General features: G+C 42.2%; 1 protein-coding gene across 1 annotated transcript in view; it reads left to right on the top strand.

Annotated features, from left to right (window-relative positions):
* Positions 1 to 361: 361 nt before the first annotated feature.
* LOC139535308 (cadherin-22-like) overlaps positions 362 to 14,981 on the top strand; it is a 217,532-nt gene continuing 202,912 nt past the window's right edge. The window contains exon 1 of the mRNA XM_071334614.1: positions 362 to 528. The gene's annotated coding sequence lies outside the window, so the exon portion shown is untranslated. The remainder of the gene's footprint in view (positions 529 to 14,981) is intronic.

Here is a 14,981-nt window from a genome sequence, read left to right as displayed (position 1 = left end):
TGATGAGGGGGAAAAAATAATTGAATCCATTTTAGAATAAGGCTGTAACGTAACAGAATATGGAAAAAGTCAAGGGGTCTAAATACTTTCCGAACTGTATATATATATATTTTTACACTATTTATTTTACTAGGTCAATATGTCTTTGTTGTAAATGTTTTGGCTCCAAACTGGTGGCAGTTGTGAAAAAAGGGGGTGAATGGTTTATATAATGCAGCAAGGCTTAATCTCACTACTCTCAACGCTCCCTCCCTCACTTTCATTTATAAATTCTCTCCATCACCACAAGGGGCTTTCCTAACCGTGCAGTGTGTTTCTGTCCTGTCAAAAAGAAGACTCCAATAAAAGCGTGGTGGCAGGGTGGATGAGCGTAGCTGCGCTTCAGACTATCCGCCGCCGTTGCTGCTGCTGCTGCTGCTGCTGCTGCTCATAGAGGATCATACCTTTTGGAAAAAACGCAAGTCGGATAGACAGGACCAGTCTCTCCAACTTGCTACCCGAGTCTTTGACATTCTCCCACGTAAAAAGGTACGAGCATATTGTTTAGTCTACTTTTGCATTTATTTGGACATGTATAAACCGGCTGTATGAGCGACTTCTTTCCGCGCTCGTTTCCCTCTTCAATGTCGTAGTTCAAGGGAAATGAGAGGAACTCGAATTGAAAACTGGAGAGTTTTGTATGGCAACCGACGGGAGAATGCCTTGCCAGTTCTCATGGATATGCTCTCATTAGTGATGGGCGATTAACGATGCAATTAGGCTAAATCGAAGATCGAACTTGTTGCCATTTTGCATCACTACACTGATGAAGGCGGATAGATATCTCAAGGGAAATAACTATTGACCGTACGCAATGTTCTGTCCATCTCGGGCATTATGTAAATCATCGGTTCACAGTGAACTTGTTTGCAGCTTGTTTTAAATCTAATTATGTCAGAAGATATTTTTAATTATTTGAATTAAAAAAGAAAGGCATAATGGTTTGCGCAATATGTGTATTTGGTCTGGAGATCTATGATTGGTCACTGAGTTCAGGGAATGAAAGTCTAATTAAAAAATAAAAACTTAATGCCAGGCTACTTAAGGAATTGAGGTAGGCTATTGAAAACACATCACTATAGTATATTAGCCGAGTCCTGCAGTAGCCTATGCGATTAGATTATTGAATAGATTGATACTATTTTGACTGCAAACCCAATGTAATCGATGCAGATGGACTCAATGGGACACGCACTGCACATTTTTTATTTGCGCAACGATGGGTAAGGGGAGAGAACGAAATAAAACACTGTATGGAGCGACTGTCAGTTCACTGCATATGGGATATTCTTTAGAAATTATAATGAATTGGCATTGTTGGGGGGGGGGGGGGGGGGCCGAGTTTCACACATTCTGAAAACGACTAGAGTTGACACTTGATGCGCAGACTCCTGTGTGCATGGAAGTTGGCCGTGTGCGTTAGGCTGAACATTGCATCCACATCAAGGCTACCTGTCAAAGCGGCATATTCACTTCACGTTTAAGGCTCAATTAGTTGTTAATAATACTACTACTACTAATAATAATATTTTTGTATTTATTATCATCATCGTCAATATACCTCCAGTTATAATGTGATGGAACATTTGATGTTTAAAACAGCACATCTCCAGTTATTTGCCTTCTGGGGTTCTTTGTTGGAAATTTCACCCAAAACAGTGACGACAATTTTTTATTAGTTAGGTTGTATCATATGGCTTACCGTGTGGGTCTTCTATAGCATACATTAGAGGTTTTATAGGTTTTATGTAGGCCTATTCAGTCATACCTTTCTTTATACGTTCATATGACATTTTTGCCTTTCTTTTGCCAAGTGTACATTATGCCAAACTTATGCTGTATAACTCCAGATAGTTAGAAATCAATAAGTCAGTGATTGAATCCTTTGATAATCTGTATTCCATTGTTCCATGAATGTGCTTGCATATCCTTCAGAAAAGTACTGCATTCTAAGGAGAGGTCTGGTCTCAACCCCTCTAGAGTTGGTCATTCAGACTGACGATGGTTTTAACCTAATTCGCAATGTTTTGCATTTTCCTTCGGGTAAATGACAAAGATATATCCACAAACTAATAGTTTAACTATTTTTTCCACAAACTAATAGTTTAACTATTTTTTTTGTAGTTTTTAATTTAAAAAAATTAAAACAATGTTTTATTTGCGGTTTATCTACTTGTACAGGTGTGGGATCTTAATTTAACCTATATTGTCACAGCGAAATGATCCTGCAGCAACAGGATTTGAACATTTAGTCCATAATGTTTCTTGATCGGTGGTTAGGCTATTAGCTGGCCAAAAGTAGGCTACATGAAAAGTGCACTACTCTTAATTTAGACCAGAATGAATACAGCCTACTACCAAGGGGGAGGAGCAGAATAAAATATTGCCTACTCCCAATAAATCTGATTTGTGACCAGGGGGGTTAGCTAGCCTTGTACTTTTTACACCTGGTTATTACTGTCTGACCTTGCTTGAGGTCAGAAGTGTCCAAGTTCAATTCTTGAGAGTTTTGGGAGGTTGCTAGTTCTCACTACTAGGCTAGAATCTAATAGGTTGGGGAAACCGGGCGAGAGGGGAGGGCCTCTTTCTTTCACCATCCAATCAATGAGTGTAATTATCCAATTAGGATTCTGATCCACAACAAGAATTAGCAGACTCTGAAAGCCGCTAGGGATTGCCCTTGAACCCATATTGACCATGGCGGAGCATCGGTTTTAGACCTTCACCACGGTAACACTATAGGACGAGGGTGAAACATTTGTGTCTATTAGAGCCATGTGCTCCCAAATGAATGTTGTCTATGACATCTATTAAACCTGGTCATAATCATATTTAACCAATAAGGTATATCAGACATTATAAACTGGGTGGATCGAGCCCTGAATGCTGATTGGCTGACAGCCGTGGTATATTTAAGCAATAAGGCACGGGGGGTGTGGTATTTGGGTAATATACCACAGCTAAGGGCTGTTCTTATGCATGACGCAACACAGAGTGCTAGGACACAGCCATTAGCTGTGGTATATTGGCCATATATCACAAACCCCGAGGTGCCTTATTGCTATTATAAACTGGTTACCAACATAATTAGAGTAGTAAAAATAAATGTTTTGTCATACCCATGGCATATTGTCTGATATACCACGGCTTTTAGCCAATCAGCATTCAGGGCTCGAACCACCCAGTTTATAATTAAGCAATAAGGCATGAGGGGTGTGGTATATGGCCAATATACCACGACTAAGGGATTTTCACAATGTGGAGTGCCTGGATACAGCCCTTAGCCGTGGTATATTGGCCATATACCACAAACCCCAGAGGTGCCTTATTGCTATTATAAACTGTATACAAACGTAAATAGAGCATTAAAAACAAATGTTTTGCCATACCCGTGGTATACGGACTGATATACCACGGCTGTCAGCCAATCAGCATTCAGGACTCAAACCACTCAGTTTATAATCTCATATAGACCAGGTCTGTTGTAAGCAGTATGTACATTACAGGGTTTATGCGCTAGTAACCCAGATCTCCCAACTGAATACGTTATGGATTTATGGTGATATGTGAACCTCCACTGAATGCATATCTGGGGGCTCTTGGGGCAGCCTCTTAGCTGATTCTAGGTACCCCCCAACCCTCAGATAAATTGTTAATATGAAGCAGTCCACCGTTTTGGGTCATTCATTACTGTTTACCGACCCTGGGTATAAACCTCAGCCGAGGGAGGAGGGGGAGATGGATGGAAGGAAGGGGTTGTAAAGATGACAAATAGGGGTTACAAACGAGAGAGGCTTTATGAATCCCGGACTATTAGGCTGTTTAATTGATCTGGGCTCCGTGTGTTCCTTAGTTCATCTGCAGTGCTCCACTCTGCTCCACACCTGCTCCTATGTCTTTGGCCCGGGACCAGGGGGTGGGTGGGTGGCTCATTCACGCTCTCCGGGTTACAGTCGAACACCTGCTGCCCCAGGAACCAGGCTCGTCTGCCAGGAGGTTGTGGTGACTATCGCTTCTGGGTTGTTTGGCGGAAACTGACACAGATAGGGTGTGACTAAAAGGGACGTGACTGACATGCCAACGAATAACCCTGAACCGTAACGTAACCATAACCTTTTAACCAAATCTCTATAGCCCACCAGGCCTCTAGGTAATTGATCTAGAAGGATTGGATAGGCAAAACAATATGGTGGAGACAATGTAGTTTAGCTCTAGCAAATCGAAGACCAAAATGGAGCTACATTATTACTAGCTTGCTTATATCTATCCAATACTTTCAAATCTACATACGTGCTTTGGGTGTAAAGGTGAGGGGTCGATTTGAAACTGGGCAATAGTCTATTTCAATGGCATTTACTGTGTTCCAAGATGGTTTAATAACTTTTCAATGTTCTTTTATTTACTGTGGATAGAAGATGGTTGAAGATCTGTTCTTATCTGGTGTTGCCTAAAGGACTTGGCAACATAGAGGCAGACTGAAAGTGATCATTAACAATGAGTGTCCCTAAAATGAGATTTGGTGATGGGACTCAGTGTATTTCTTTAAAGTGACTCGGGTACCAAGAACGGTCAGTTTGGCTCCAAAACCGTTTCAACTGATACTGTGTAGTGTACTGTATGATCCTGAATTTGAAATGGTTTCCAGCAGTACGCCCCTACTTGCAGTTGTTCAAGTTAACATTTTCTATAAGTTGTGGGTGATTCCTCAAATGTGTATGTTTTGAAATCAACATTTTCAAGTCTGTCCTATTTTTTTATATTACTTTAAAAAACAACAACATTTATTTAAGTTTCATTGACATATAAACAAATACAACACATAATTGGTCATACTCAATTTACATTGATACCCCCCCATAGTTTTTACAACGTGATGAATTTTCAGTCATAACATAATTGTAATGTAGGAATGTAATGGTGCAAACGTAAAATTCACTAGTAGCATTTAGACCATTTTACCAAGATTCTGTGAATCTCTCTGAAGTGCCTTGGCATTCGGCCAATGCTCGTAAGTGCTATAATGGTGTTGAAAGCATCAACAAAATAACATGATTTAGCGTTTTTTGTCATTGTAGGATGTCATGAATTTCCTACGATTATCACCAGGCTCAGTGTTTCCTTGGGAATTTAGCTTTTGTGGAAGACATTTGGCCTTTGTCACAGAGCAAAAGACTGAAAATTGATGATTTGCTTGTCTCACTTTACTGGTATTTACATCTGTAACTGTTAATGGAGGCTAAAAAAAAGGAGGCCAAGAATAAAGGTGCTTTCCGGTGTCTAGGTGTCATAAAAAGTGAGTATATGGTAAATAGCAGCTTCTACATCTGCATTGCTTGCTGTTTGGGGTTTTAGGCTGAGTGTCTGTATAGCACTTTGTGACATCTGCTGATGTAAAAAGGGCTTTATAAATACATTTGATATATGTTTGATATGAGTAGCCTATCTATTTTCAGGTTAGGTAAATAAATCAAAAGTGTGTTTGCTTTACTGACGAAAGTAATCACTGATTACTTTCGTCTGACACTGATTTATTTGTGTCTGTCTGGATTCAGGCACATAAAAATCATTCCCTAAATATTGTGAGTTTACACCAAATAATGCTCAGTGATGGTACACATTTTGTAAAATTAGTAAACTGCAACACACTTCCTAGAGCCATGTATTGATTAGAGAGTTCCACTGCCCATGCAAATCACATGTTTGCTAGCGGTTACAAGTGGTAGTACGATCATTTTATAAGATAGAAAAGCCCTTACCCCCTATACGCCCGCTGGGACAAAACTGCCCAAAGTTTCACATTTGAAGCTTCTGAATAATGCATTAGTGGCACTATCTGGGATGGTAGTGGTGGGTTCATAGTTCCACCCGGTACACACACTGTCTCCCCCTCTCCACACACACGCTGCTACCACACACACGCTGCTACCACACACACACTGCTACCACCCCCACACTGTCTCCCCTCTCCACACACACGCTTCTACCACCCCCACACTGTCTCCCCCTCTCCACACACACGCTGCTACCACCCCCACACTGTCTCCCCCTCTCCACACACACGCTTCTACCACCCCCACACTGTCTCCCCCTCTCCACACACACGCTGCTACCACCCCCACACTATCTCCCCCTCTCCACACACACGCTGCTACCACCCCCACACTGTCTCCCCCTCTCCACACACACGCTGCTACCACCCCCACACTGTCTCCCCCTCTCCACACACACGCTGCTACCACCCCCACACTATCTCCCCCTCTCCACACACACGCTGCTACCACCCCCACACTATCTCCCCCTCTCCATAGACACGCTGCTACCACCCCCACACTATCTCCCCCTCTCCACACACACGCTGCTACCACCCCCACACTGTCTCCCCCTCTCCACACACACGCTGCAACCACCCCCACACTATCTCCCCCTCTCCACACACACGCTGCTACCACCCCCACACTGTCTCCCCCTCTCCACACACACGCTGCTACCACCCCCACACTATCTCCCCCTCTCCACACACACGCTGCTACCACCCCCACACTATCTCCCCCTCTCCACACACACGCTGCTACCACCCCCACACTATCTCCCCCTCTCCACACACACGCTGCTACCACTCCCACACTATCTCCCCCTCTCCATAGACACGCTGCTACCACCCCCACACTATCTCCCCCTCTCCATAGACACGCTGCTACCACCCCCACACTATCTCCCCCTCTCCATAGACACGTACATCCATAAGTTCCTTTGGAAATTGGTAAAGTGGCTAGATAAAGTAGGAGGCCTGCTGTTAGGCTGGTAATCCTCTGGTACTAAGGCCAGAGCCTTGTGCCTATGCTAGCCTAGTGCTGTGAGAGCCACGGCTGCCTTGGCCCCTGTTTACCTCTGGAGACTGCTGGCCAAATAATCGCCTCCAGCTCCAACTCCAGTGCTCTCTGGCCTGACCGCTACAGCACTGCTTGTGATGCAGAAAGTCTGAATAGCATTACCATATTTCTGAGTTTTTAGAGGCATAGACAGGATTCATGGTGTGTGCACTGTGTGGTAAAGAAGAAGATGGAGATGGACTCCTGAAGTTTCTAAGATATAAAAAATAAAAAATAAAAAAATAAAAAACCTTGCGAGAATTAGCCTAGAACGCTACACACCAGAACCTAGATCTCATGATGTTTCTTCTTGTCTGGCATGGTACCGTTCTTCAGCAAGGCAATGCATTTCTCCTTCTGAGTCTATAATATCATGAATTTACCTGATCGTTCCTGCTGACCGTAATCCTACATGACCAATGACTCTTATCACAGATTACAGGCAAGAATCGATCAATGCCCAACTAACAGACTCCATCACACCACCTAAAGATGGCAAGTCAATAGTGCTGTGCAGTTCGCAAACAATTTGTTTCTTTTTGAATGACTTGAGAGTCATTATTTGTTTTTTTAGAGTGACTTATTCATTTTAGTTGTTTGTTTGACCTGCTGGCCGCAATGAATTCTTCAGCAGGGTTGAATACGCGCTCCTCCGGCTCAGCTGCTCTAGAGACGTGCTCCGACCAACAGTCTATCATGTGCGTTAGGGCTGGGCGATATACTGTATTTTACTATACATATACCGATATTGATGCACGAACCGGTTTGAGTTTTTACTTTATCTTCTATAACGGTATTTGAATGTTTGGTTTAAATATGATACGCTGTGTGTAACGTCCATTTTTATAGTTAAATCCTCTACTTGTCATCCCTCTCCGCTCTCTCTCTCTCCGTGTCGCTTTCCACACAGACCTGGCACCGCCCCCTGTCACTGAAGGAGTGAGCACATTTGTTGCTCAACCAATAGACACTTGCATTCAGTCTACATGGTCATGCAACAATGTTGTTAACTATGCTGTTTCCTCTTTGCTTCTATTATAAATGCACAAGCGTTCTTATATTTGCAAACAGCTAGTTTGTCTTTTCTTAGTAAGTTGTGGCTAAATCATGTTAGCTGCTAATCGCTAGTTAGCTGTCTAGCTAGCTAAAATATGTACGGAGTCAGAGCAAATGTAGCTACCAGTGATGTTGTAGGCTTAAATCAGCATGTTTGTACAACAGTATCTTATAAATCAAAGAGGAATAGGCGAAGCATGAATATGTTAGCTACATGAGGTAGCAAAGAGAAAACATTTAATGTAGCCAAAGATTAGGGTCCCGTAGGAAACACTGACCAACACTTTGGTTCCTAACCTGTCAAAATCACTCATCCTTGGCATTTTCATTTGTTGTCATGTCAAACATCACTGTATTCAAAAGTCAGTCACACATCTGAGCTATCTTTGTTGCAGGTGCATGGTAACAGTTGAATAAGATGAGAAAGAACAAGAAACCTGCACACTGCTTTTGCTAGTATCAAGGCTCTTTCTTAAGCTTTACATATCGGCCTCAAAGATCAGATGAAGGCCTTGAGGCCGATACGTAAAGCTTAATAAAGAGCAGCGATACTAGCACGAGCAGTGCGCGGGTTTCTTATTTTTTTCTCATTTTGAAAAACACTATTTAAACTGCCCACTATTATATTCTAACTATAGAATTAGAATAAGCATTCTATTTCCACAATTCCAACAGTTTACCCAAGTGTTTTGATCTAAATCACAAGTCAAATTGCAATTGCAATATTTGGTTGACCATATCATGCAGCCCTACGTGGTAGTGTGGAAATAATATCAAATGAGTGCAGGACATGCAGAAATATATGAAAATATATACTTTATTTTTTTTAGAAAGACCCATTTTTAGAAAGACCCATTGAAATAACTTAGAATGTATGTGTTGCCACCACTACTCCTTAAGCAAATTTAGAACTTTTATTAATCAAAAACTGTTACGTGAATTATGATATCAATGTTCATAAACTGAACTTCAATTAAACCGCTCAGTCTGCAACCCAGAATGTCTAAGATTATGGTTGAATGAAACAGAGTCCCAGCTACAATAGCCAAAATGTTTATTCACGAGGACGTCCTAGTCCGTTGTACAAAACCATCCATTTTATACAGGCTCCTTATGCACATACCTTCACACACAAACAGTAGGTATCCTACACACATACTGTATCACTACCCAGCCGATAAAGATTAGGGAGACCGTGAGAAGTACTCCCTGCCCTCTTCCAAATCTCCCAGCCTAGCCAGGTCGGCACCGAATTTTGCTCAGACAGTCTGTGTTTAAGATACTAAAACAATATATTGTACAGATATTGTTTTACCCTAATTCTGACTAAAACTACACACATCATTAATTATACTTTTACTGACCATAATCAATTTCGTACAATTATATGGTTTCAGGGTGGAATATTCTAATCATTAATTTAAACATATAAATTCCATTAACAAAAACATATAATACTGTCACACTGTCAAAAGTTGAAAAAATACCGTGCTATGATATTTTGGCCATATCGCCCAGCCCTAATGTGCGTGCAGAAAAATATCATATGCAGGCAGCATAGAGAATAAAAATACATGTTCGCATGGTGCAAGAATAAATGCAATTTATAAATGCAAGGGTGCGTGCTCAGCCCCCTCCTGTACTCCCTGTTCACCCATGACTTCTTGCCGATGCACGCCTCCAACTCAATCATCAAGTTTGCAGATGACAAAACAGTTGTGGGCTTGATTACCAACAACGATGAGACAGCCTACAGGGAGGAGGTGAGGGTACTCTGAGTGTGGCGTCAGGAAAACAACCTCTCACTCAATGTCAACAAAACAAAGGAGATGCTCGTGGACGTCAGGAAGCAGAGGGAGCAACACCCTATCCAAATTGACGTGACAGCAGTGGAGAAGGTGTAAAGTTTTAAGTTCCTCGGTGTACACATCACGGACAAACTGAAATGGTCCACCCACACAGACAGTGCGGTGAGGAAGGCGCAAAGGCGTCTCTTCAACCTCAGGAGGCTGAAGAAATGTGTCACCCAAAACCCTCACAATCTTTTACAGGTGCACAGTTGAGAGCATCCTGTCGGGCTGTATCACCGCCTGGTACGGCAACTGCACCGGCCTCAACCGCAAGGCTCTCCAGAGGGTGGGGCGGTCTGTACAACGCATCACCGGGGGCAAACTACCTGCCCTCCAGGACACCTACAGCACCCGATGTCAAGGCCAAAAAGATCATCAAGGACAACAACCACCCGAGCCACTGCCTGTTCACCCCGCTACCATCCAGAAGGCAAGGTCAGTACAGGTGCATCAAAGCTGTGACCGGGAGACTGAAAAACAGCTTCTATCTCAAGGCCATCAGACTGTTAAACAGCCATCACTAACACAGAGAGTCTGCCGCCCACATAGACTCGAATCATCGGCCACTTTAATAAATGGATCACTAGTCACTTTAAACAATGCCACTTTAATAATGTTTACATGTCTTACATTACTCATCTCATATGTATATACTGTATTTTATACCATCTATTTCATCTTGCCTATGCCGCTCGGTCATCGCTCATCCATATATTTATATGTACATATTATTCCATCCCTTTAGATTTGTGTTTATTAGGTAGTTGTTGTGGAATTGTTAGATATTACTGCACTGTCGGAACTAGAAGCACAAGCATTTCGCTACACTCACGTTAACATCTGCTAACCATGTGTATGTGACCAATAACAATTGATTTGATTAGATTATTGAATGTAATCGATGGACAGAGCTTTGTAGAACCTAAACATTCTGAAACTTTCAAAACATACCTAAACATTCTGAAACTTTCAAAACATACCTAAACATTCTGAAACTTTCAAAACATACCTAAACATTCTGAAACTTTCAAAACATACCTAAACATTCTGAAACTTTCAAGACATACCTAAACATTGGGGGATGCTGCAGTTTGCGAACAATATTATGCGAATCTCTCCCTCGCAGCAGTCATGCATTACGCCAAGAGTCGTTCACAATCTGGTCCGGTTGCGGCTGCAACTAAGAGATTGGCAACTGGACCTTGTTTCAAATTAACAATATCTTATTTGTATGCTTAGCAATCACAAAATAACATTATTTGAAGCACACTTTTATAAGTCTCAGTTACAATACACAGCTCCAATAAGCCCCCTATGGTGAACGACATGTGAATAAGAGGCTTGTAGAATCTTTTTATTTTCTTTCATCGTTCTCCGGTAGGGTGCTCTGGACATTACTGAAATAAATGAAGGAAATTTGTTGAAATATTTGTTATTTTGACTGAATGAGTCAGTAAAAAGAGCCGAACTTCCCATCACTACAAGTCGACTGCTCACACGGATAACAGATAGTATTGGTCGACCGCTCACACGGATAACAGATAGTATTGGTCGACCGCTCACACGGATAACAGATAGTATTGGTCGACCGCTCACACGGATAACAGATAGTATTGGTCGACCGCTCACACGGATAACAGATAGTATTGGTCGACCGCTCACACGGATAACAGATAGTATTGGTCGAACGCTCACACGGATAACAGATAGTATTGGTCGACCGCTCACACGGATAACAGATAGTATTGGTCGACCGCTTACACGGATAACAGATAGTATTGGTCGACCGCTCACACGGATAACAGATAGTATTGGTCGACCGCTCACACGGATAACAGATAGTATTGGTCGACCGCTCACACGGATAACAGATAGTATTGGTCGACCGCTCACACGGATAACAGATAGTATTGGTCGACCGCTCACACGGATAACAGATAGTATTGGTCGACCGCTCACACGGATAACAGATAGTATTGGTCGACCGCTCACACGGATAACAGATAGTATTGGTCGACCGTTACAGGTACAATATTCAAACTCATATCAATTCATATTCAGTTCTCAACATATTTTTTTGTTCCATATTTTTAAATGTATATTATTGTTGTACATGTGGGCTGCCAATCTAAAGAAAAACATACAAAATGGAAACCATCATATCACAAAGCTTCGTAATAATATTTGTATTTAAAGGTTAAAGGGGCAATCAGCAGTTGCCACATTTTGGGACGTATAAATGACTATGTACAGTACCCATTGATTCTTGAAGAATATAACTTATAAATGCCTCACAAACTCAGTGTAGCTGTCCTACCCCATCAGAAGCCAAATATACACTTGTTTTGTAAACAAACACAGCTTCAAAAACTATAATTTTGATATCATGGATGTCAGTCCTTGTATCCATAGCACTCTCTCTATGAATTTGAGTGGTTGCATTGCTCAAGCCCCATCCCTCAGCTTTTTACCGAAACAGGGGCGGGGAGGATCTTTATTGTTTCTACTGCTGACTGCCACTTTAAAGAAAACAACATCCCTTCCCCTCAACTCACCCAGCCTACATTTCCCCTTCCAATCACCCACATCCCGCATTGCACTGTGCAATGTTGAAGTCCTGTGCGGTTGACCAACTCGACAGATACGGTGATTTTTTTCCCAGCTTTCAGGCTAGAAATTGTCTCTTGTACAGCTTTACTGTATACTGTAGATCAGCTCTTTAGACAGCCCCTCTGGTCGTCTCTGTTTCTGTCTCTCTTTCTCTTTCCCGTTTCCCTCCATCTCTTTCTGTCTCTAAAAGAGTTTTCTTTGTCTCCTGCAACATTTGCTCTGCCCAGGGTCTGGCCAGCTCTGACCATCGTTAAGCTGTCATATATAGACATGGACTTGACATATGGAGACTTAGACTACAGCACAATGTGTGCCTTGGGGTGAGGACTTCTGCTCTGGACTCAATCTCAGAAGTCTTTTGGAAAAGAAAGCACAGCTTGTGATACTGTGGCCAATGTTTTTTCATCTCACAGCAGACAGACGTTCAGTGTTACCTCAAGGTCTTACAACCTGACAATAAGATTTTATCAGTGTTGTCAGGCGACACTTTCTTTTAAAATAAAAAAAATGGCAAGTGTAGGCGCATAACAATGTGCTATCAATGAGGATTTTATAAAACAAAATAACGAATGGATTTCCACTATGTGTCGTGATGTGCTACAAGTTATGATAACAACAGGAGAGAAAGAGAGCAATCTCTATTGAAATAGAATTTAAAAATGTCTAATCAAGATGAGCAGCACAGGAATTTGCTCACTTCAATATTAGATGGTCACAGGTATTATATTTACAGTAGTTCATGCACTAGTATAATAACGCTGTGTGTGGGTGGGCACGAGAGATGGAAAGAGATGGGGTGTGTGTGTGCGAAAGATGGCGAGAGAGTGTTCGTTTTATTTATTTTCCCTTTTGTACTTTTTTATTTGCACATAATTTGCACAACACTGTATATAGACTATGGCATTTGAAATGTCTTTATTCTTTTAACTGAGTAATGTTTACTGTCAATTGTTTTACCATTTATTTCACTTTTGTTTATTATCTATTTCACTTACTTTGGCAATGTAAACATGTTTCCCATGGCAATAAAGCCCCTTAAATTGAATTACAATTTAGTGTGCATGTGTTTCTCTCCCCACTCACTGTGGTCAGCCACAGTGTGGGGAGAAAGAGGCTGAATCAGACTGGGCCATTGTGCGTGGGACCTAGCGCAGAGTGCTTCTGTTCTGGATATCTGGAAGGCAGCTAAGTAAACTAGATCATCTGAGTGACAGTGAACAAGGTTAGGAAGCATCTCAGAGCAACGTAGCTTTGAAAAGGCCTGCCTCTGGTGGGCTGCAGATATTCTCTCCAAACAGAGAGGTGTTGACTAGGCCTGCCTCCCAAATGATACCTTACCACCTAATATAGTGCACTACTTTTGACCAGAGTCATATGGGCCCTGGTCAAAAGTAGTGCACTACACCTGGAATAGGGTGCAAAATGTGCTCACACCCACACTAGGTGGGTGTGAAGGAGATTGCGGCCAAATTTCAAACATTTTAACAGAGACGTTTACTTCCTTGCTTCTTATCTGCAGCTAGACTTGCATCATGCCTAAGATGATGTTGTCTTATCGTGGGCTGTTAATGTGTGTTGTAGTAAAAGTCATTGTGTAGTTCTGCACGATTATGGTACTGTTAATGGTATTTCTGTGTACATGCATGATAATATGTGGGTGTGTTTTTGAGTTTATCCTTAAGCACCCTATTGCTAATGTAAACATGCATTTATATGCATCCGGTGTTTCACATTTTGCGTGTATGTGTGCGCGTCAGCATTTCTGTGTTCACTGCTGAATCTGCCATATCTGTGTAAAGAAGTTATGCTATGACAATGGCACATCTGTTTTTAATGGTGCACAGCCACATGCACACATGAATTTAATCTGGGGACACGTGGGGATGTGTTCTGATGATGCATATCTTTGGGAGATTAAGCCCTCTGCCTGGATTTGTAGAGTTTTCTGTCATTCTGCGTGCGCTTCTTTGTTTCTGCAGCATAATGGGCTTTGTAAGTTAATACCCATGAGACACAACACTACTGAGCTGGGATTGTGATATGTCCCAGCTCGAAGTCGCTTCCACTCTGATTGGAACACACAGAACGAGTGGATTTGGCAGAGAGAGACATTAATCGCTGCGGTCCCCCATTTCCTCTTCTCTTTTTGAGTTTTCACTCAGTGATGCCATTCTGATATGGATCGATTTGCATAGTCAACATTGGCTTCTAGTGACGGGGTTCTGGTTGACTGATGAAGTCGAGGTCAGACAGTTGGGTTCTAGTGATGGGGTTCTGGTGACGGGGTTCTGGTTGACTGATGAAGTCGAGGTCAGACAGTTGGGTTCTAGTGATGGGGTTCTGGTGACGGGGTTCTGGTTGACTGATGAAGTTGAGGTCAGACAGTTGGGTTCTGGTGACGGGGTTCTGGTTGACTGATGAAGTTGAGGTCAGACAGTTGGGTTCTGGTGACGGGGTTCTGGTTGACTGATGAAGTCGAGGTCAGACAGTTGGGTTCTAGTGATGGGGTTCTGGTTGACTGATGAAGTCGAGGTCAGACAGTTGGGTTCTAGTGATG

The sequence above is a fragment of the Salvelinus alpinus genome, chromosome 12, assembly GCF_045679555.1.
Source record: "Salvelinus alpinus chromosome 12, SLU_Salpinus.1, whole genome shotgun sequence".
NCBI classification, from domain to species: Eukaryota; Metazoa; Chordata; class Actinopteri; order Salmoniformes; family Salmonidae; genus Salvelinus; species Salvelinus alpinus.
The sequence above is the reverse complement of the archived record's forward strand: the minus strand, read 5'-3'. Positions and strand labels throughout refer to the sequence as shown.